The 18,944-nt window shown below is 43.0% G+C and overlaps 1 pseudogene; it reads right to left on the bottom strand.

Annotated features, from left to right (window-relative positions):
- Positions 1-6,488: 6,488 nt before the first annotated feature.
- Positions 6,489-18,944, bottom strand: part of LOC105819381 — a 38,281-nt pseudogene continuing 25,825 nt past the window's right edge.

Raw genomic sequence — 18,944 nt, 5'->3', positions numbered from 1 at the left:
TTTTTAGTTCAAAACATAGCGATGCTTCAACTATGCAGCTCTGCTGGCACTAAATTCTTCAAAAACCAATGAGCTTTCCAGATAACTGAAGCTTAACTCTACAAAAACCAACACTTAGTTTATTTTACCCATTTTGATTGAAATCTGTCAAAACTGTTACAGCACAGTATTATATCTGCTTTTTATAGTGTCTCTGTCGCCTTTGTCCTCGGGCTGCCAGATGGTTTGACACTGCTGCTGACGAGTCTGCTGCTAGCAGCCCCTCTCCATTTTTCATTCACTGTCAAGGAGAATTTGTTAAAAAAGGGTAAATACAACCTCAGGGTCTAAAGACTTTTCTTACAAATAAAGCTCTTGCCTTCAGTGTGGGACTTTGTGAACGTTATTCCAGGGGCTCAAAGGATTTTGTTTTGCTTTGTGGCTTAATTTCAGATTTTCCTAGTTCTGAAAGGTTAAGATTTCTTCCTTTCTGGATCAGTGGGATGTTATTGTAATGAAATGCGCAAGTTCCTTTAGAACGAGCTATGGCGAGCTATCCAAGTTAGAGCTGTTGCTAAGGGAACCAGGAAAAGCTTTCTTAATGTATAAACCTGGTTATTATATTTAAAATTCAAGGAGCAGCCAGAGATTCCTGTTGGGAGAGGAAAGGCTGTACTTCTGAAGAGGAAAGTGGAAAAGTACTCATCTCCCAGGGGAAAGGGTAATTCCTGAGGTTCACCCTCAGTGGCTTAGACACAAACTCCTGGGACTACTCTTTCTTTTGTGTTTCTAATGGGGGAAGAAAAGGAAAGATTTTCTCTAACAAGAGAAAAGGGGGAGAGGAGACACAGTAACTCTCTCTTCCCCACTAGCCACTAGACTGAGGAGGGGAGACAGAAAGAGCAGAGGAAGTCCATGGCCATGATGCCAGTCCTAGAGACAGAGGAGCCCTGAGAGAGAGCTAGCCAAGAAGTGTTTGGATCCTGAAACATAAAGGAGAGGAAAAAGCTAAATATTGTTTTCCCTTATGAAAGCAAAGAAAATGCAGTTGATCCTTAAACAACTTGGAGGTTGTTTAGGGGTACCAATGCCCCAGCCCCCTTGAATTGAAAATCTGCATGTAAGTTTTGACTCTTCCAAAACTTAACTACTCATAGCCTACTATTGATCAGAAACCTTACTGATAACATATAACAGTTAACAGATATTTTGTATGTTATATGTATTATATAATGTGTTCTTACAAGGGAGTAAGCTAGAGAAAAAAGAAAATGTCATTAAGAAAATGACATTAAGAAAACATATTTCCTATTGATTCAGTGGAAGTGGATCATCATAAAGGTCTTCATCTTCATCTTCCTCAGGTTGAGTAGGCTGAGGAGGAGGAGGAAAAGGAGGGGTTGGGCTTGCTGTTTCGGGGGTGGCAGAGGCGGAAGAAAATCCACATATAAGCAAACCCGTGCAGTTCAAACCCATGTTGCTCAAGAATCAACTACAGCTAAAAAATTAAAATGTCGAGGTTGAAAGACAAAGACATTAAATTATCCCTCATCAAAGGTGAGCCCTTCACCCCCCACCCATCATGATGCCGTGCTTCTGTGGGAGGGGACCACATTAGGTCGAAGAGTCCTAGATTTCAAAAGATCATCCAGTTTATCATACTTATTTACCCATTATAGAAACTAAGGCCCACAGAGGTCAGGGAGGAATTCGAGTTCTTACTCCTAATCCAGGGTGTTTTCCCACTGCACCATTCAGAGCAGGATATCCATAGAAAAGTCAGACATTTTCTCATTTTACAGTACTCCTGCAGAGCTATAAAGAGCAATGTTTCCAAAGTGTGTTCCACAGAAAACTAGCCCATCATCTAGCAATTTCATTTATGAACTGAAAGTGGGGACTCAAAGCTCAAACAGATATTTGTAAATTCTCGTTCACAGCAGTGTTATTCATAACAGCCAAAAGGTGGAAACAACCCACATATTCATCAATGGATGCATGGATAAAAAAAAATGCAGTGTATACACACAGCCTTAATAGGAAGGAGACGCTGACACATGTGGCAACATGGATGAACCTTGAGGACATGATGCTAAGTGAAATAAGCCTAACATAAAAGGACAAATATTGTGTGATTTCCCTTATATGGGGTGGTGAGAGTAGTCAAATTCATACAGACAGAAAGCAAGATGGTGGTTTCCAGGAGCCAGCGCAGTGGGGAATGGGCAGTTAATGCTTAATGGGTAGACAGTTTCAGTTTGGGGAGATGAAAACGTCCTGAAAGGTATGAGAGTGATGGTTGCACAACAATGTGCTTAGTGCCACTGAATGGCAAACTTTATGTTATAAATATTCTACCGCAATTTTTAAAAGGAGGAGAAAAAAGAGAGATGCTCTAATAATTAATGGTATCACCAAACAAATAAGTCTGGGGTGATCTGATGACTACAACCCCCTACACACACGCATACACACACACACACACACACACACACACACACACACTCGCCCTGGCAAGTACAGTGCGCATTCAATAAAAGACTCAGAGAGGTCTTAAATCAAAGACCATTTAATTCAATTAGATCAAGCGTTTCCTCAACTGAATACAGAACCCTTTTTATTTTCATGGAACACCATTAGCAGCCCACATCCATGATGCTCCCTTTGGGGAAGGCTGAGAACGAGCTTCCCACTGCTCAGAGCATTTCCTCTGCCAATACCGCACCGGATACTTCCTGCAGGCCTAAGAGGCAGTCCCTAACAGTTAGATCTCAAGAATATTTATTGACTATTGGATAATCAGTGAGCTCATTAATTGTCCCCGTTTTACTGATGAAGAAACTGCAGCCCAGGAAAGTCAAGCCCTGGCTCAGGGCCCCGCAAGGCTACTCCGCCAAGATCAGTGGTAGAGCCATGGCAGGACCCCGGTTTCCCAAACCCTGTCCTGGGCTGTGCCCCTCAAACCCAGTGCTGCTCCCCCGATGCTCTCCTCTGGGTGCCTAGACGTAAGCACAGCAAGTTCATGGAAGACCCTGACAGTCCTGGGGCTGCCGAGTACCAGGTTGGGGACATCAAAGAGGACAGAAGGACTCAGGGATCGCAGACTCCTTAAAGGCCAGTGTTGTGAGCCTCAGTCTCCCTTTTCTCTTCCTTTCTCCAAAATAGGGGTGGGTGGACATTTAGAGATGTCCTGTCACCTATCAGCAATTCCTGAACTTTCCTGATGTAAGACTATAATACACCCCAGATGACAGAAGGCTCATCCGGGGTTTCAGATTAAATACAGATTCCCAGGTCCACCCCCTGGAGTTCCGATTGAATAGGTATGGGGCAGAACTTGGGAATGTTTTTAACAAGCGTCCCAGGGAACCTTATCTTGGAGGAAAAGTGAGTACCTCTGCTCTTCACACTCAAAGGAACCTCGACAGAACACCTTCTGGTTTCAGACCCCATTCCACCGATAGTGCAGCTGACACTCCACAGACCTGGGTCCAAGCTCCCACTCTACTTTTTCTAGCAGGTTTAAAAGCAGAAACAAAGGCACGATACTCATTTCTTTGAGGAAATAGGCAGGTCTGTAATTTTTTAAATAAAAATTGATCTCTATACTCCCCTCTCTTCCTCTCAGCAAACCCTACCCGCTTCTGGTCCGCCCTGCCCATGGAGACCATTCTTCGCCGGGTCCTCCTGCCCTTGTCCTGTTCACTTGGGCAGGTCCAGCATTCTGGAAAATGTCCCAGCCATCTCCCTCAGTAGAGACCCAACTCGGACTGCAGTGTTGATCCAAGTTGCTTTCTGAGCGGTGATGAAGACCAACTGGCGTCCGGCTTTCCCCGCCCACCCATTTCCCTCCTAGCACTCATGGTACCAGGCTCGAACTATGCTGCAAGAGGAAGCTGGGAGTTCTCCCTCCCCAAGGAGCTTACCCCCACCCTCCCTGGCTGGGGAACCTGCCGCCCCAGCCCACAGTGTGAGACAGATGAGACGAGACAAGGCTGGGCACACACACGGCATTCCGTCGTCACTTGGCAGGTCCTTGTCGAAGAGCAGATGGAAAAGTCTGAGGACACTCGATTCCTCAAATTCCTTTTCTGAGAGCTCTACCCTGTCTCAGCCCCAACAAATTAGTCTTTTCAGACTGGTTAAAACCCTGCTACTCCCAACTCACAGATACACCAATTTTCGTTGCTTCAGGGCCCAGAAAGGGGCCATCTAAGAGACCAGTATGTTGTGGCCCTAGGAGCTGTCTGCGTGGCTTCCCTGGTGAGGTTGTTGCTCCTAATCAGAAGGACCCAGGGCCATAGCTTCTCCGTTTAGGGGGGTCTTACCAGTTACAGGGTTGCCCCAAGGGCGCCTCAATGCTACCTGTGGCTCTGGAGTCCTTGCCATCAACAGGATCACAGCTTGGAGTTACAGACCTGGCTGTAAACCCCAGCTTTCGGGCTGCATAATGATTGCACTGAACTCCTCTGGGCCTGTTTCTGCATCTTAAAATGAGGAGATGGTATCTACTTCTTGAGGCGGTTGTGAGAATTAAATGAGATGCTGTTCACAAAGTGCTTGGCACACAGCTAAATAAATGCTCAGTGAAAGGAGGTGCTCATGCTTACCTTGAGCTCTCAGGACACTGTCCCACCTTCCCACAGCTCCCCTTTGCCACAAGGGAAGCCAAGTGTAACCTGAGATGGGACCTGGCTTATGGCCATCATAGACCCTAAATCTAAGGGTCTTAATTTGTGCATTTTCATATAAAATAAACATGATGGATAGAAGAACACTTGAAATTTGACCCAAGAATGTGTAATTTGATCTTTGTTGCTAAATCGCTTTACAGAAAGTTGGCACCAATTTACACTTGCACATTCAACATAGGAAGTGCCTGCTTCCCTACTCCCTCACCAACGATGCCTCCCCAGGCCGAGTATCCCTTATCCGAAAGGCTTGGGACCAGAAGCTTTCAGATTTTGGATTTTTTTGGATTTGGTATATTTGCATCTATATAATGAGATATCTTAGGGATGAGACCCACTTTCAAACACAAAATTCATTTATGATTCATATACACCTTCTACACAGAGACTGAAGATAATTTTATCTTTTTATTTTTAGGCAGAGTCTTGCTCTGTTACCCGGGCTAGAGCACAGCGGTGTGATCATAGCTCAGTGCAACCTCAAATTCCTGGGCTCAAGAGATCTTCTTGCTTCAGCCTCCAGAGTAGCTGGGACTACAGGTGCACATCATGATGCCCAGATAATTTATTGTATTTTTTGTAGAGATGGGGTCTCATTCTTGCTCAGGCTGGTCTTGAACTCCTGATCTCAAGCGATCCTCCCACCTCAGCTTGCCAGAGTATTGAGATTACAGGCGTGAGCCACCACATCCAGCCTGTATATAATATTTTTAATAATTTTGTACATAAAACAAAGTTTATGTTAAGTATGTGTGGAATTTTCCACTTCTGGTGTCATGTTGGCCTTCAAAAAGTTTCAAATTTTGGAGTATTTTGACTTTTGGATAACTGAGGCTTAACCTGTAGCAACATTTTTTAAGGCATCACTAGTTCGAGGAATTATCTCATTGTTCTGACTGGTGAATTTGTGATTAGCAGTGAGGTTGAAGTTTTTTCGTATTTATTGGACATTTGTATTTCTTCTTTTTTTAAAAAATACCTTCAGTTGCCTTTATATTTTGTAATTTTCATATTCATGTCCCTTGTTTATTTTTCTAAGGCTTTTTTATTAATTTGAAATATTAATTTAAAATTGTAATATAACTTACGATTAATTTATTAATTTATAATCTTTATATAAAAATATAAATCCTTTATCTGTCATATATGAGGTAAATTTTTTCCTGTCTTTTGACTTACTGAATTTCATGTACTCCAAAGTTTTACATTTGTAGGTAGTTGAAGCAATCCTTTCCCTTATGATTTCTGCTTTTGATAATAGATTAAAGAAGACCTTCACCCCAAGATTATATAAACATTTACTTATATTTCATTCTAGTATTTTTCTTTTCTTTCCTATATCAGTATTGTTAGTTCATCTAGAACTCTGTTGTTCAGTATGGTAGACACTAGCCACAAATGGCTATTTGAATTTAAGTTTCAGAGTACTAGCTCCATTTTAAATGCTCTATAATCACTGTGGCTACAGGCTGCCATATGGGACAGCACAGGGATAGAATATTCCCGTGATCACAGAAAGTTCCATTGCACAGAGCTGATCTAGAATTTATTTTGTGAATGATGGGGAAAGGATGGGAATTCAACTTTTTTTCCAAATAGTTGAGGTAGTTGTTCCAATACCATCTTTTGAATAATTCACCACTTTGATCTTGATTTGAAATGCCACATTTACGGTCATAAGTCTAGTAATACAAACTTAGATCCATTTCTGTACTTCTTATTCTATTTCTTTATCTGTCTTTCTAATCCTCACTGGGATCACACAATTTCTTTTTTTTTCTTTTTTTTAAAGGAACACGAGCCAAAGTTTTTATTTGTTCACTTCTTGCATTTGAAGTACTCTTAGATGACCTCCCTGGCCTGAGATTCTTTGCCATAGTCCTTGACTACTACACAACTGCAACCAACCACCTTACAGGGTTTCCCTTCTCTGTCAGTATTTCAAAGACCTACCCATTCCCCTAGTTTCTTGTTGTCATCAACCTTAATTAGGATGATTTGGTGTTCAGCACAAAGGGCCTCCGCCAACTTGACACACACAGGATCATCACAGTTGGACGCAAGCACACAGAGATGGGCTTGGAGCTTGTCTAAGGCTTTGGCAGCTTCGCGAATTCCACGTGCAAGGCCGTCATGGATGACGGTGGTCTTCAGCACCTCTTGTAAAGCAGTGTTAACGTCCATTACACTCCAGCAGCAACGCCTTCCTTGGCCCTGGTGGTGGGTTACCGGCAAAGCCAAATCTTGAACGCACCTGAGCCTCCGCCTCTGTGCGACTCGACAGCGGCAGGGAAGAGCCACACAATTTCAACTACGGTAGTTTTACAATATATTTTAATGTTTAGTAGAGCAATGCTTTTTTTCTTTCTTCTTTATTCTTCTTTCTAAACAAATATTTGGCAATTCTCACACTTACATTTCTAGACAAACTTTAAAATCATTTTGTAGCCTGGGGTGGGAATCGTATTGATACGATAAGTCCACTCGTGAAGGGCTGTTATCCGGCACCCGTTTTCCCAGCCTCCTGCACTTTCCATCTGACTCTACACTCCAATTAGACTTAGCCACTTGCCCTTCTGGGAATGCACACTTAGCTTCCTTGTCGCTGTGCTCTGTGTCCTCCACCTGGAACTCGCTCTCCAGGCTGGTCCACTGGGGACTTTCACTTGTTCTCTCAGCTCAAAGCTCCTTTTCTCTGTGAAGACCTTTCTGATGCCTCTGGACAGATGTAGGTTCTTCTTCTCCTGCTGCATGTTGTTCATTTCTGTGTGGGAACAATTATCTCATTATTTTGCATTTGTTTGCAAGTGTGTCTTCTCTCTATGATAAACAATGAGGACAAGGACTGTGTCCTTTTGTTTTGAATTCCCATAATCTACCTATAGCACTTTGGTTCAAGATAGTCACTCAACAAAAATGTATTGAGAGGGAGTAGTGGTTCACACCTATAACCCCAGCACTTTGGGAGACTGAGGCAGAAGGATCGTTTGAGGTCAGGAGTTTGAGACCAGCCTGAGAGAGAGCGAGACCTCTGTCTCTATAAAAAATAGAAAAATTAGCCGGGCATGGTGGTGTGTGCCTGTAGTCCCAGCTATTCGGGAGGCTGAGGCAGGAGGATTGCTTGAGCCCAGGAGTTTGAGATTGCAGTGAGCTACAACGATGCCACTGCACTTTAGCCCAGGTGACAGAGCGAGACCCTGTCTCAAAAAAAAAAAAAAGTATTGAGTCGAAGAGCATAATTCAAATAACACTGGGAAAGTTGTCTGTGGCCTTGAATGTAGGTGTCGGTGGGCTTTGGCCAGGACAGAACTGTGCAGTGTTCATTTAATCTGGCAGTGGTGCGATAACTAGATTGGAGTGGGGAAGTGAAGGAAAGCCAAGAGACTAGTTAAGAGGCCGTTACAAGAGTTCAAGGCAGACAGAGTAAAGGCCTGAATAAGGGTGGTGTCTGGGGCTTAGAAAGGAGGGGACATTGCTGAGCGATGACGCCGTGTTGGAATCATCGAGAGACTGAAGGCAGAGCTGAAAATGTGACCAGGAACCTAACGGGATCTTTCTGCAGCTTATTCTCACAGACTTTTCAGTACCTGTAAGTGTTCTGTGTCATTCACAAACATTATCATGAGATTTACTATAAAAGCGAAATGGATTATTGTAATGTCACCAATGATTGTTTTACGACTAGCTGAGTTCCCTCAGTCCAGGCACTTAACTTCTTTGTCACCGTTTCCTCATTGGTAAAATCGGTATCGCAATCCCTTAGAGCTGCAGTGCCCAGTGCCAGGCCACGGACCAGTACAGGAACCTGGTTCCTGTTAGGAACCAGGCCGCACACACGAAACAAAGCTTCGCGTGTATTCACAGCCCCTCCCCGTCGCTTACGTCACCGCCTGAGCTCCGCCTCCTGTCAGATCCGTGGCGGCATTAGATTCTGCATTATGGTGAGTTGTACAAATATTTCATTACATATTGCGATGTAATAATAATAGAAATAAAGTGTGCGATAAATGTAATGTGCTTGAATTATCCTGAAACCATCCCCCTCTCCCCAGTCCATGGAAAAATTGTCTTCCATGAAACCAATCCCTGGTGCCAAAAAGTTTGGGGACTGCTGCCTTAGAGGGCTGTGGTGAGGATCAGATGAGCTAATATTTATAACATGCTTAGTGCAATGCCTTACACTTAATAAGAGCTCAATAATTGTTGGCTATTTTAAAGATTATTATTCATACATTTCTATCTAGAGGAGCACTCATTTATCCCTGCCCCTATGGTAGCTCCCTACCTGTGACAAAAAGTGACCAACCACCCAATGACTCACAGAACCTTACACAGGGCCGTGAGTCAAAGGCTTTTTGAAGGCTAAAGTTTATTACATGTATATAAACATGCAATCGAGAAAGGAACTGCCCCTTCCCTATCAAGTCAGGCTTGTTCAAGGATCGCATTACCTCACTCTGTTCAGTGGTATAACTGGTAAAAATTAGTCTTTCCCTCTCCTTTGGGAGGCAACGTGGGTGCGGCTAAGCGAGGATGGAGCTCTTGGGATGTGTAAGGTGTGATTAGGGGAGAAGGGGCCATAGAGATGGCGATGTGAGAAGACGCTACCAAAGGAGACCCACTCCTGTCCCAGGAGCAGGGCGGGATGCTGTTCTCACACGTGGCTCCACGGTGAGTGAGCTTTGCTGCTTCCATTGTCCATGGGGAGAATGTGGGTTGGAAAGAAAGGAATTAGAAGTTGAAGCTATCTTGTTCTTCTTTCACCCAGAGAGGCATTCAAGAAGAGCTGCGATGCCTCTGTTAGCTAGAAACTACTGCTGCCAGCAGATTTTAAAGCCACAAGGGTTCAGGTCAAAGGCATCTCATCTTGGACATCGCATTGTTGAATCCTCAGAGTCTGTGGGCCCCAGAGTAGCTGTTGGCTGTGTTGGCTTAATTTCACCCATTTTCATAATTAATCCTGCCATCTTTCCCATAAAGAAAGTGAGAAGTGCCAATGTGTTTATTATAACTCTTATCAATTATATGAAGAAAGTGAAATATTCTAGGGTGTCTGTCGTAGGTTATACCATCTTGCTCATAATGAAAGTGAGATATACCGTGGTGTTTATTATTGATTCTGTCCTCTTACCCAGAATGGAGGTGAGAGGTGTCACTGTCTATACCAAAGCTTCTATCGGTCCTCCTTGTGAATGGAGGCTGAAGTGGCATGCCCAGTGCAGAGTCTGTTGAGTGATTCTGGAACTCTCTCTCTCCATCCATTCCGCCCTTGCCTGCAGACTTGTCTGTCTAAATCCTCCAGGACGGGGCTCTGACTTTAAGGTCTTTGGTTAGCATTGCCATGTTCACAAGGGGTCACATTAACAGTTAATGCCTTTGTGCTGGAACAAGGTCTCCACTGTGCCTCTCTGGGTGAAAACAAAATCCCTAGACACAGAGTTGACTTCCAGAAAAGGCTCCCGTGCTAAGTCAGCCAACAGACTCCAGAGTTAATCGGAACCAGATGTGAGTTCTCTCGCTTAAATATATTACAGGTCACAGATTTATTTTTTGAAAGCACCTATAATAACAATTAAAGTCATAAAATGTGTTTTCCCTAGATATTTTCTCCTAGTCAACCAAGCAATATAGTCTGATAAGTTGGGGCTAACCTATGCCAGAATCAACATATTTGCTTTGTTAGAAATCTGTAGAATGTGTCTGTCTGCGGAGGTGTGCTCTGGTCAGGCCAGGGACAGCTGCCAACATACAAACAGTTTCCTAAAATATCCTGTGCATGCGGGAATGATAAGCAGACTCCATAGATTTGTGGCTGAGAGGTGGAGAGAGAAAAGCCTGGGGGAGAGGAATAGAATGAGTGGCATTAAGCATAATTCGTGTAATTTGGCAGATACTTCCTGTGTTTAAAAAATGGAGTCTACGAAGAGTTCAGCAGCGGCCGACAACTTTCCCCATCCTGGTCTCTCTGCCAAAGTTCAAATGCTGGGTTGCTGTCCACCTCTGGGAAGAATTGCTAGCAAATTCATGGGTTGTTCTTTCATCTACAGTTTCTTACCAAGACAAATTATTTTCTGGAGAAGGGGCCAGGATTTACTAAGAGCTGGTCCTCTTCCCCTGAATGCGGCCCTCAGCCAGGTGCTGCCCAGTGCCTGTCACCACCTGGGTCCCAACTCCACAAAAACTGGTCTGTCTTCCACTGCTAACCTCCAGCAGGCAGGGACCTCACTGTCCCCACGACCACGTCCATCTTTGGGGCTAGTTTCTGTACTTGGGGGCACCCATTTCTATTCCAATAAATCTATTTTCCAACACTAGATACCGAATACCCGCTGGTCATAGCCTCGTTTTTTTTTTTTTTTTTTTTTGAGACAAAGTCTTACTGTGTTGCCTGGGTTAGAGTGCTGTGGCGTCAGCCTAGCTCACAGCAACCTCGAACTCCTGGGCTCAAGCGATCCTTCTGCCTCAGCCTCCCGCGTAGCTGGGACTACAGGCATGCGCCACCATGCCCGGCTAATTTTTTCTATATATTTTTAGTTGTCCATCTAATTTCTTTCTATTTTTTAGTAGAGACAGAGTCTCTCTCTTGCTCAGGCTGGTTTCGAACTCCTGAGCTCAAACAATCCGCCCGCCTCAGCCTCCCAGAGTGCTAGGATTACAGGCGTGAGCCACGGCGCCCGGCCCATAGCCTTGTTTTTTAATGTTTTGTTCTTACACCTACTTTGGGAACTTTCTTGACATTGATTGTCTTTGATGTCCAGTTTCCATTCTTCTTGTTTTTGGTCAGTCACCCATTTCCATCTGGGGAAGTGTCCCTCCCCACTCTCAGCCCATGTCACAGTGGGGTGGACAACACCCCACTGCCTCCCACCCCTCCCCCCACACCCCCAGGTGACTTAGGAGTGTGTGCCCTAAGCCTCACCAAAAGATGATGATGAATTCAGTCAAGGCACATGATCAGTGGAGCTTTTAGACTTGGGGTCCTTCCTTTTTAAAAATTAATTTCTTAAACTAGTTAATACACTCACATGGTTCCAAAAAGTGTATAAGTTAAATAGTAATAAAACAGGAAACTATGAGTCTATACATTGCAAAATGAATGAAAATTTAATATTTCACAAAGAACAAGACATTTACATAGTCTCAAAGTGCCTCCCATCAAAATCTCATTTGTTACAAATGGAGGAGTAACTTTACAGTGGACAATCCTAGTGGACACCACATTAATAAAGTGAATAAATGTTAATGTCATCAGTAATGGGACAAATCAAAATCATGGGCTGCCCGATAGATGCAATGAGAAGATCCCATATCACTTCTGTGATGTTCCTGCCAAAGATTCATAACCTGAATCTAATCACGAGGAAACATCAGACGAATTCAAATTAAAGATGTTTTCTGAGATTATTGGCCTGTAATCTTTGTGGTCAGGAAGGCTGAGGAAAGACCAAGGAACTATTCCAGACTGAAGGAGACTAAAGGCAACACGTGGCTAACAGTTGGACCCTTTTGCTATAAAGGACATTATTAGGACACCTGGTGAAAGTCGAATGGTGGAAATACATTGATGTGAATTTTCTGATCTTGTTGATTGTGTGGTGGCCAACGCCAGAGGATGTGCTTGTAGGAATTACACACTGAAGTATTCAGGGGTGATGAGGCATCATATCAACAACTTACTGTCAAATGGTGCAGCAGAAACAAGTATTTTTACCACACTTGTAGCTTTTGTGTAAATTTGAGATTGTTTCAAAATAAAAAAAACTATTTTAAGTAATTTAGTCAAAATTTTCCCTCTAATCCCTGACCACCATCTGCCTAGCTCCTTCCCAATAACAGGTAACCAGGTATCCTAGTATATTCTTTAGAGATTTTATTTGTAATGTATATATAAGAATGAATAAGCCAATGCCTACAACTTAAGAGGCACTCTTTAACACAGGGGGCTCTGAACCACAGTCTGCCAGAGCAGTGGTCCCCAGCCTTTTTGGCACCAGGGACTGGTTTCATGGAAGACAGTTTTTCCACAGACGGGGGTCAGGGGTGGGAGGTGGAGCTCAGGCGAGAAATGCCAGGAATGGGGCATGGCTGTAAATAGCCACCCTCCAATAGCCCATAGCCCATGCCCACCGCTCACTTCCTGCTGTGCCTCCCCACCCCTGACCCGCATTTGGGAACAGAGTGTTAAAGGATCCTGAAACCTTGTCAGGGCTCAAAACCCAGCTCTGGATACCTGGTCTCTGACCTCCACAGCCCTGGGTGGGGGTCCCAGCCTGGGCATATGCTGCAGCTAGCCCACAGCTAGCCCACAGCTGACTTTATCCAGGTCAGCAAGACTCTTAGTGCAGTCTTGTTTTTCTGTTCTATCCTCAAGGCATAAGGCTTTGCAGAAATAAACGGGATGCTATTGTGCAGCATGGTGACTATAGTTAATAACAATGTATTGTACACTTGAAAATTGCAAAAGAGTGTAGATCTTAAATGCTCTCACCACGAGAAAAGGATGACTACATGAGACGATGGATACGTTAATTAGATTGATTGTGGTAATCATTTCACAATGTATACATATATCAAAACATCCTGGTGTATACCATAAATATATATGATTTTCACTTGTCAATTATACCTCAAGAAAGCTGGAAAAAAATTTAAAAACAAAGAAAGAAAAGGGATTCCTGTTCAAACAGCTCATCTGCCAAAGACCACCAAATGAAGGGAAAAAACAGTATGTAAGACTCTCATTTGGGAACATTTAGATTATTTTATTTTTATTTTTTTGAGACAGAGTCTCATTCTCTTGCCCTGACTAGAGTGCCGTGGTGTCATCCTAGCTCATAGCAACCTCCAACTCCTGGGCTCAAGCGATCCTCCTGCCTCAGCCTCCCAGGTAGCTGGGACTACAGGCACACAACACCATGCTTGGCCAATTTTTTCTATTTTTAGTTATTTGGCCAATTTCTTTCTATTTTTAGTAGAGACGGGGTCTCGCTCTTGCTCAGGCTGGTTTCGAACTCCTGAGCTCAAGCAATCCTCCTGCCTCGGCCTCCCAGAGTGCTAGGATTACAGGCGTGAGCCACCGCACCCGGCCCATTTAGATTATTTTTGAGAGTGATATTTCAAAATGTTAAATTTATCCAAACTTTATTTGGTTAACATCGGGTAACTTCCAGTAACTACAATCACCAATGACTATGTTTCCACTCTAAGTTAAGACAGAAAGAGAAAACAGTTGAGAGAAAATTTCGTGCACGGTCTGGGCATCAGGTGCCTGGTTGGGTCTCCTGAGAATATTGGTCTCCCATTCACTTTTGAAGCTCTGACCTGGGGAGTGGAAAGAGGATTGGAAAGAGGGAGTTTTTCCCTTAAAGACTGAGTCACAGAGGCTTTCCACAGCCTCTTGTTTTACCGTAGAGCTTTTTAATTTCATTTCATTTTCCTCATCCACTGTAATTCCTTAATGTGTTAAAAGTTCCTCTCGGGGACATCTGCTATTTTTTCAGTCCACAGTTCTTCCCTGTGGCTCTGACCATAGCCATGGCTGTGGTCACTGCCTCGGCTGACTCTTCTGTCCGTTCACATTGCTGTCATCCCTGGCTTAGAACGAACTTGGCCTTGCAGGGACCTCACTCCTTAGGGCAGCAGGGCCTCTGTGTGCAATTACTCATTCAATAGACATGTTGGAATGCCCACTGTGTGCCTGACCCTGTGGATGCTGGGGATACAATGAAGCAATGGAGCCTGTTGAATGGGAGACAAAGATTTAAATTACGTGTTTAAATATTTAATTACAATGGTAGTAAGGGCTATGAAGTAGATGTCATACCCTGGGGGCTGTGACAAAGTCTATCATGTCGGAGGTTCCTGGCTTAGCTTGAAGAGAGATGAATGATCTGGAAGAGGATGGATGGAAGTTAACCTGGGGAGAGGAGGTGGTAAGAGAGGGAAATAAATGTACACAGGCTCCCAGGAGGGAAGATTCTGGATGCCCTCCTTCAACAAAGAGCACTCTGACTGGAGAGCAGAGCAAGGGATAGTGAGAGCAGATGAGGCTGGAGGGACTAGATGGGGTGCAGACCACGCAGTGCCCGGCGGGCCCCATGAAGCCTCAGGGTCCTCATTCTCCCAGCGGAGGACACCATTGGAAGGTTTTCAACAAGGAAGGTAACCTGACCCAATTTATGATTTTAACAGATCATTTTTAATAAGATAAACAACCCAATTAAAACATGGCAGAAGATTTAAATAGACACTTCATGAAAGAAGAAGTGTGAATGGCAAGCACATGAAAAGACACTCGGCAGCATTAGACATTAGGAAAATACAAGCAACAATGAAACATCCCACTGGAATGGCTGTAATCAAAAAGACCAATAATATTAGGCTGGGTGCAGTGGCTCATGACTGTAATCTTAGCACTTTGGGAGGCCAAGGTGAGAGGCCAGGAGTCCGAGACAAGCCTGAGCAAGAGCGAGATCCCGTCTCTACAAAAAATAGAAAAAGTAGCCAGGCGTGGTGGTGCATGCCTGTAGTTCCAGCTCCTTGGGAGGCTGAGGCAGGAGGATTGCTTGAGCCCAGAAGTTGGAGGCTGCAGTGAGCTATGATGACGCCACTGTCCTCTACCCAGGGCGACAGAGCAAGACTCTGTCACAAAAAAAAGAAAAAAAAAGACTGACAATATTGTCAGTGAGAATGTGAAGAAACTGGAATTCTCATTCATTGCTGGTGGGATTTAAATGACATGGCTACTTTACAAAATAGTTTGGTAGCTTCTTAAATATTTTAACATAGACTTACATATGGCCCACTAATTCCACTCCTAGGTGTATACCCAAGAGAAATTAAAACATATGTCCATACAAAGACTAGTAGCAAATGTTTGCAGCAACATTTTTCATAATAGCTCAAAACTGGAAACAACCCAAATGTCCACCAACTGATGAACAGATAAACAAAATGTGGTATGTCCATACAATGGAATACTACTCAGTAATAGTATAAATACTACGTCAGTATGAAATACTGATACATTCTACAACATGGGGTACCTTGAAAATATTATGCTAAGTGAAAAAAGCCTGACACAAGAAACTACACATTGTGTGATTATATTTATATAAAATTTCTAGAAAAGGTAAAACTATAGAGACAGAAAGCAGATCAGTGGTTGCCTGGGGCTTGGGGTGGCAGCAAGGACTGACTGCAGATGAGCACAAAAGAAATCTTTTTGGTGATGTAAATATTCTAAAACCGGAATCCGGTGATGTTTGCCCCACGGTATACATTTATGAAAACTTGTCTAATTTTACTTTTGAAGTGTGTGAATGATAGGTAAATTATGCTTTAATAAAGCTATTTAAAAAGAAAAACAATCATTCTGCATAGAAAATAAATCCAGGGGTTGTGAACAAGGTTAAAGATGGAAGACCACTTAGAAATCTTGGAATGCCTCCTCTTCTGCTTTGTCCCTTGGATTCTCATCTCCAGAAACAAATCTTGCTTTGCCAATGAACCCCAAACCACCTCTCTCTAGTAAAAGCCAGAGTAACGGCACCTTTCTTCGCACTTTGTCTCAGCAGACACAGACACTGACCCGAGGAAACCGCAACAGTTGACGAGTGCTTCCAGATTGTGTTGACTTCACATTTTCTCTAAGAACAACAGATGGGTACCTGATTTATGAACAAAAAAGGACCAATTCTTGTGAATTTTGCCAAAACAAGCAATGATAGAAACACTTGGCCTTACATATAAATTGAAGTCTCCATTTTTAGAGATTGAAAATTGCCCCTAATTCTTAGAGGACAGTCCTCACTGTCACTGCCTCAAGGTTGCAAAATTCACAGGCTCTCCCGTTCACCCCTCCTTACGCTAGTATCTCTCGCCCCATCTGGCCAAGGGGAGGCATTGGTGAGCATATGCTAAATGCCTAGTGGTGGAGTTTAAGAATGTCTCTATTTCTAATCTTCCCTCTTCTTCCCCTCAATTCATTCCCCCAATGTCTTTTCTAGTTTGGGTATCATCGTGCTTTTTTCTCCTGAGTTCTACCATTGTTGGGCTGCCCTCAGCAACTGTGGGTCCTGGGCCAAGAGTACCAGTGGAGGCCTGTCCTACTATATTTCTAACAATTTAGAAATTGTAAACGAAACATCCAACTGTTAAATAAAATAGGTTTTTGTCTCCCACCTTGATATTTGCCTTCATAACAACCTGAGATGTCAGGTTCAAATTCAGAATTTTCATATTTAACAGAATATGCTAGAATACAGAAGCACAGAGAGAGCCCATCATCCCTGACCCCATGTGCAGGTTGCAGCCCACCATCCTTCTCTTTCACCACTTGCAATACCCATACCACGAGGGACGTCACATGCCTGGCTACGGACACCCAGCCCACACATCTAGCCTCCACCTCCCACACCTCCATCTCCCACAAAGAGCCTAACCTCGGCCATTCCTCAGGTCTAGAGGTGTATACTACCCTCGTGTAAGATCTATGCTTGAGGCGATGGAATTAGGCCAGTATAGACCCTGGAAATGGGTTTGGGGCCATTCGGGCAGGGAATTCTGGGGTCCCAGTACCAGAAGTGTGGTCTAAAAGGGAGGAGAAACACAGGACAAGTCCTCTGGGCAGGCAGAGGGCCAGGTCCAAGGGCAGTGCTGATTGTCTCGATAAATTGTATTACTAGATTTCCTGATATTCATCCATCCTCGCAATTCTGGAATAAACCCTGCTTAGTCATAGTTTTTTAGATACTGCTGGATTCCATTTGCCGACGCTCTACGTAGGAATTTTCCATCCATATTCATAAGTGAAATTGATCTCCAGTTTTCCTTATTTGTGCTAACTTTGTCAGGTTTCAATCTCAGGGTTATGCTTGTTTTATAAATTGAATTGGGAAGCTTTCCATCTTTTTCTATGTTCCGTAACTATAATTTTTTTCCTTGTAATTTTTGAGGCATTTATAAAAACAATCTTACTATAAAAAAATTCAAACTGTACAGGAAAAGCAAAAATTCCCCTTGACTGCCCCTTCACATCCTAATCCCCTGCCTAGAAATGATCACTATTATCCCTATGCTGTGTATTCTTCTAGAACTTTTCACTGACATACATACATGGACATGTATATAAGTTGGTACTTTTTTATACAAGTGGGATTAAATTCTACATAATGAATTGCAAGGTTTTGGGTTTTGCACATTTTAAAAAATTTAAGTCTTGGAGAGCTGGCCATGTCTATATACATAAACCTATCTCATCCTTTAAAATGCTACATAATATTACATAGTATGGATATTTTTATTTAAAACTCCCACTTGAGGGACATTTAAGTGGGTTCCAATTTTTCTTCACTATCATGCTGTATTAAATATTTTCTCATGGCACTTATTACTGCCTGATTTTACCCTGTTTAGTCATTTGTTTGTTAGATTGTTCATTTGTTTATGATCTGTCTCCTCCCACTGGAACTTCAAATTCTTCACAGCAAAACCTTTTCCTGTCCTGTTCCTGCTGTGCCTAAAATCATGTCTGGCACATAGCAGGCACTCAATAAATAGTCACTGAATAAATGGATGAAAGTCCACCTTTGTAAATGGCTCTTGGGCCATACATGCTATTGTTTTTTCACATTAGGTACTAGAAGTGGACATGCTGAGTCCTGGGGTGGAGGCATTTAAAATTTTAATAGATACTGTCAAATTGACCTGCAGTCTTACCAATTTATACTTCCACAAATAACATACAAGACAAATTACTTCCTCATATTCTTGCCAACATATGTTATTAACAAACTTAACTTTTTATCGAATTTATCCAGTTTGAAAAATATATCTTATTGCTGTTGTAATCTGTACTTCTTTGATTACTAGTACACTACTACAGTTGATCATGTTTTATTTCTTGGCTATTTGGAATCCTTTTCTGTTAATTACTTGTTCATATATTTTGTGCTTTTCTCCTCCTACTCAATTGCTTGTATTTTTTAATTGATTTGTAGGAGGTTTTTATTTAGTTTGGAAAAAAAATTATCAAATATCTGGCCAATATTTCCTTCTTACCTGTTTTTTTTTTTTTTTTTTTTTGAGACAGAGTCTTGCTCTGTCTCTCTGGCTAGAGTGCCATGGCATCAGCCTAGCTCACAGCAACCTCAAACTCCTGGGCTCAAGCGATCTTCCTGCCTCAGCCTCCCGAGTAGCTGGGACTACAGGCATGCGCCACCATGCCCGGCTAATTTTTTCTATATATTTTTAGTTGTCCAGCTAATTTCTTTC

The sequence above is a fragment of the Propithecus coquereli genome, unplaced genomic scaffold (assembly GCF_000956105.1).
Source record: "Propithecus coquereli isolate 6110/MARCELLA unplaced genomic scaffold, Pcoq_1.0 Scaffold482, whole genome shotgun sequence".
NCBI classification, from domain to species: Eukaryota; Metazoa; Chordata; class Mammalia; order Primates; family Indriidae; genus Propithecus; species Propithecus coquereli.
The sequence above is the reverse complement of the archived record's forward strand: the minus strand, read 5'-3'. Positions and strand labels throughout refer to the sequence as shown.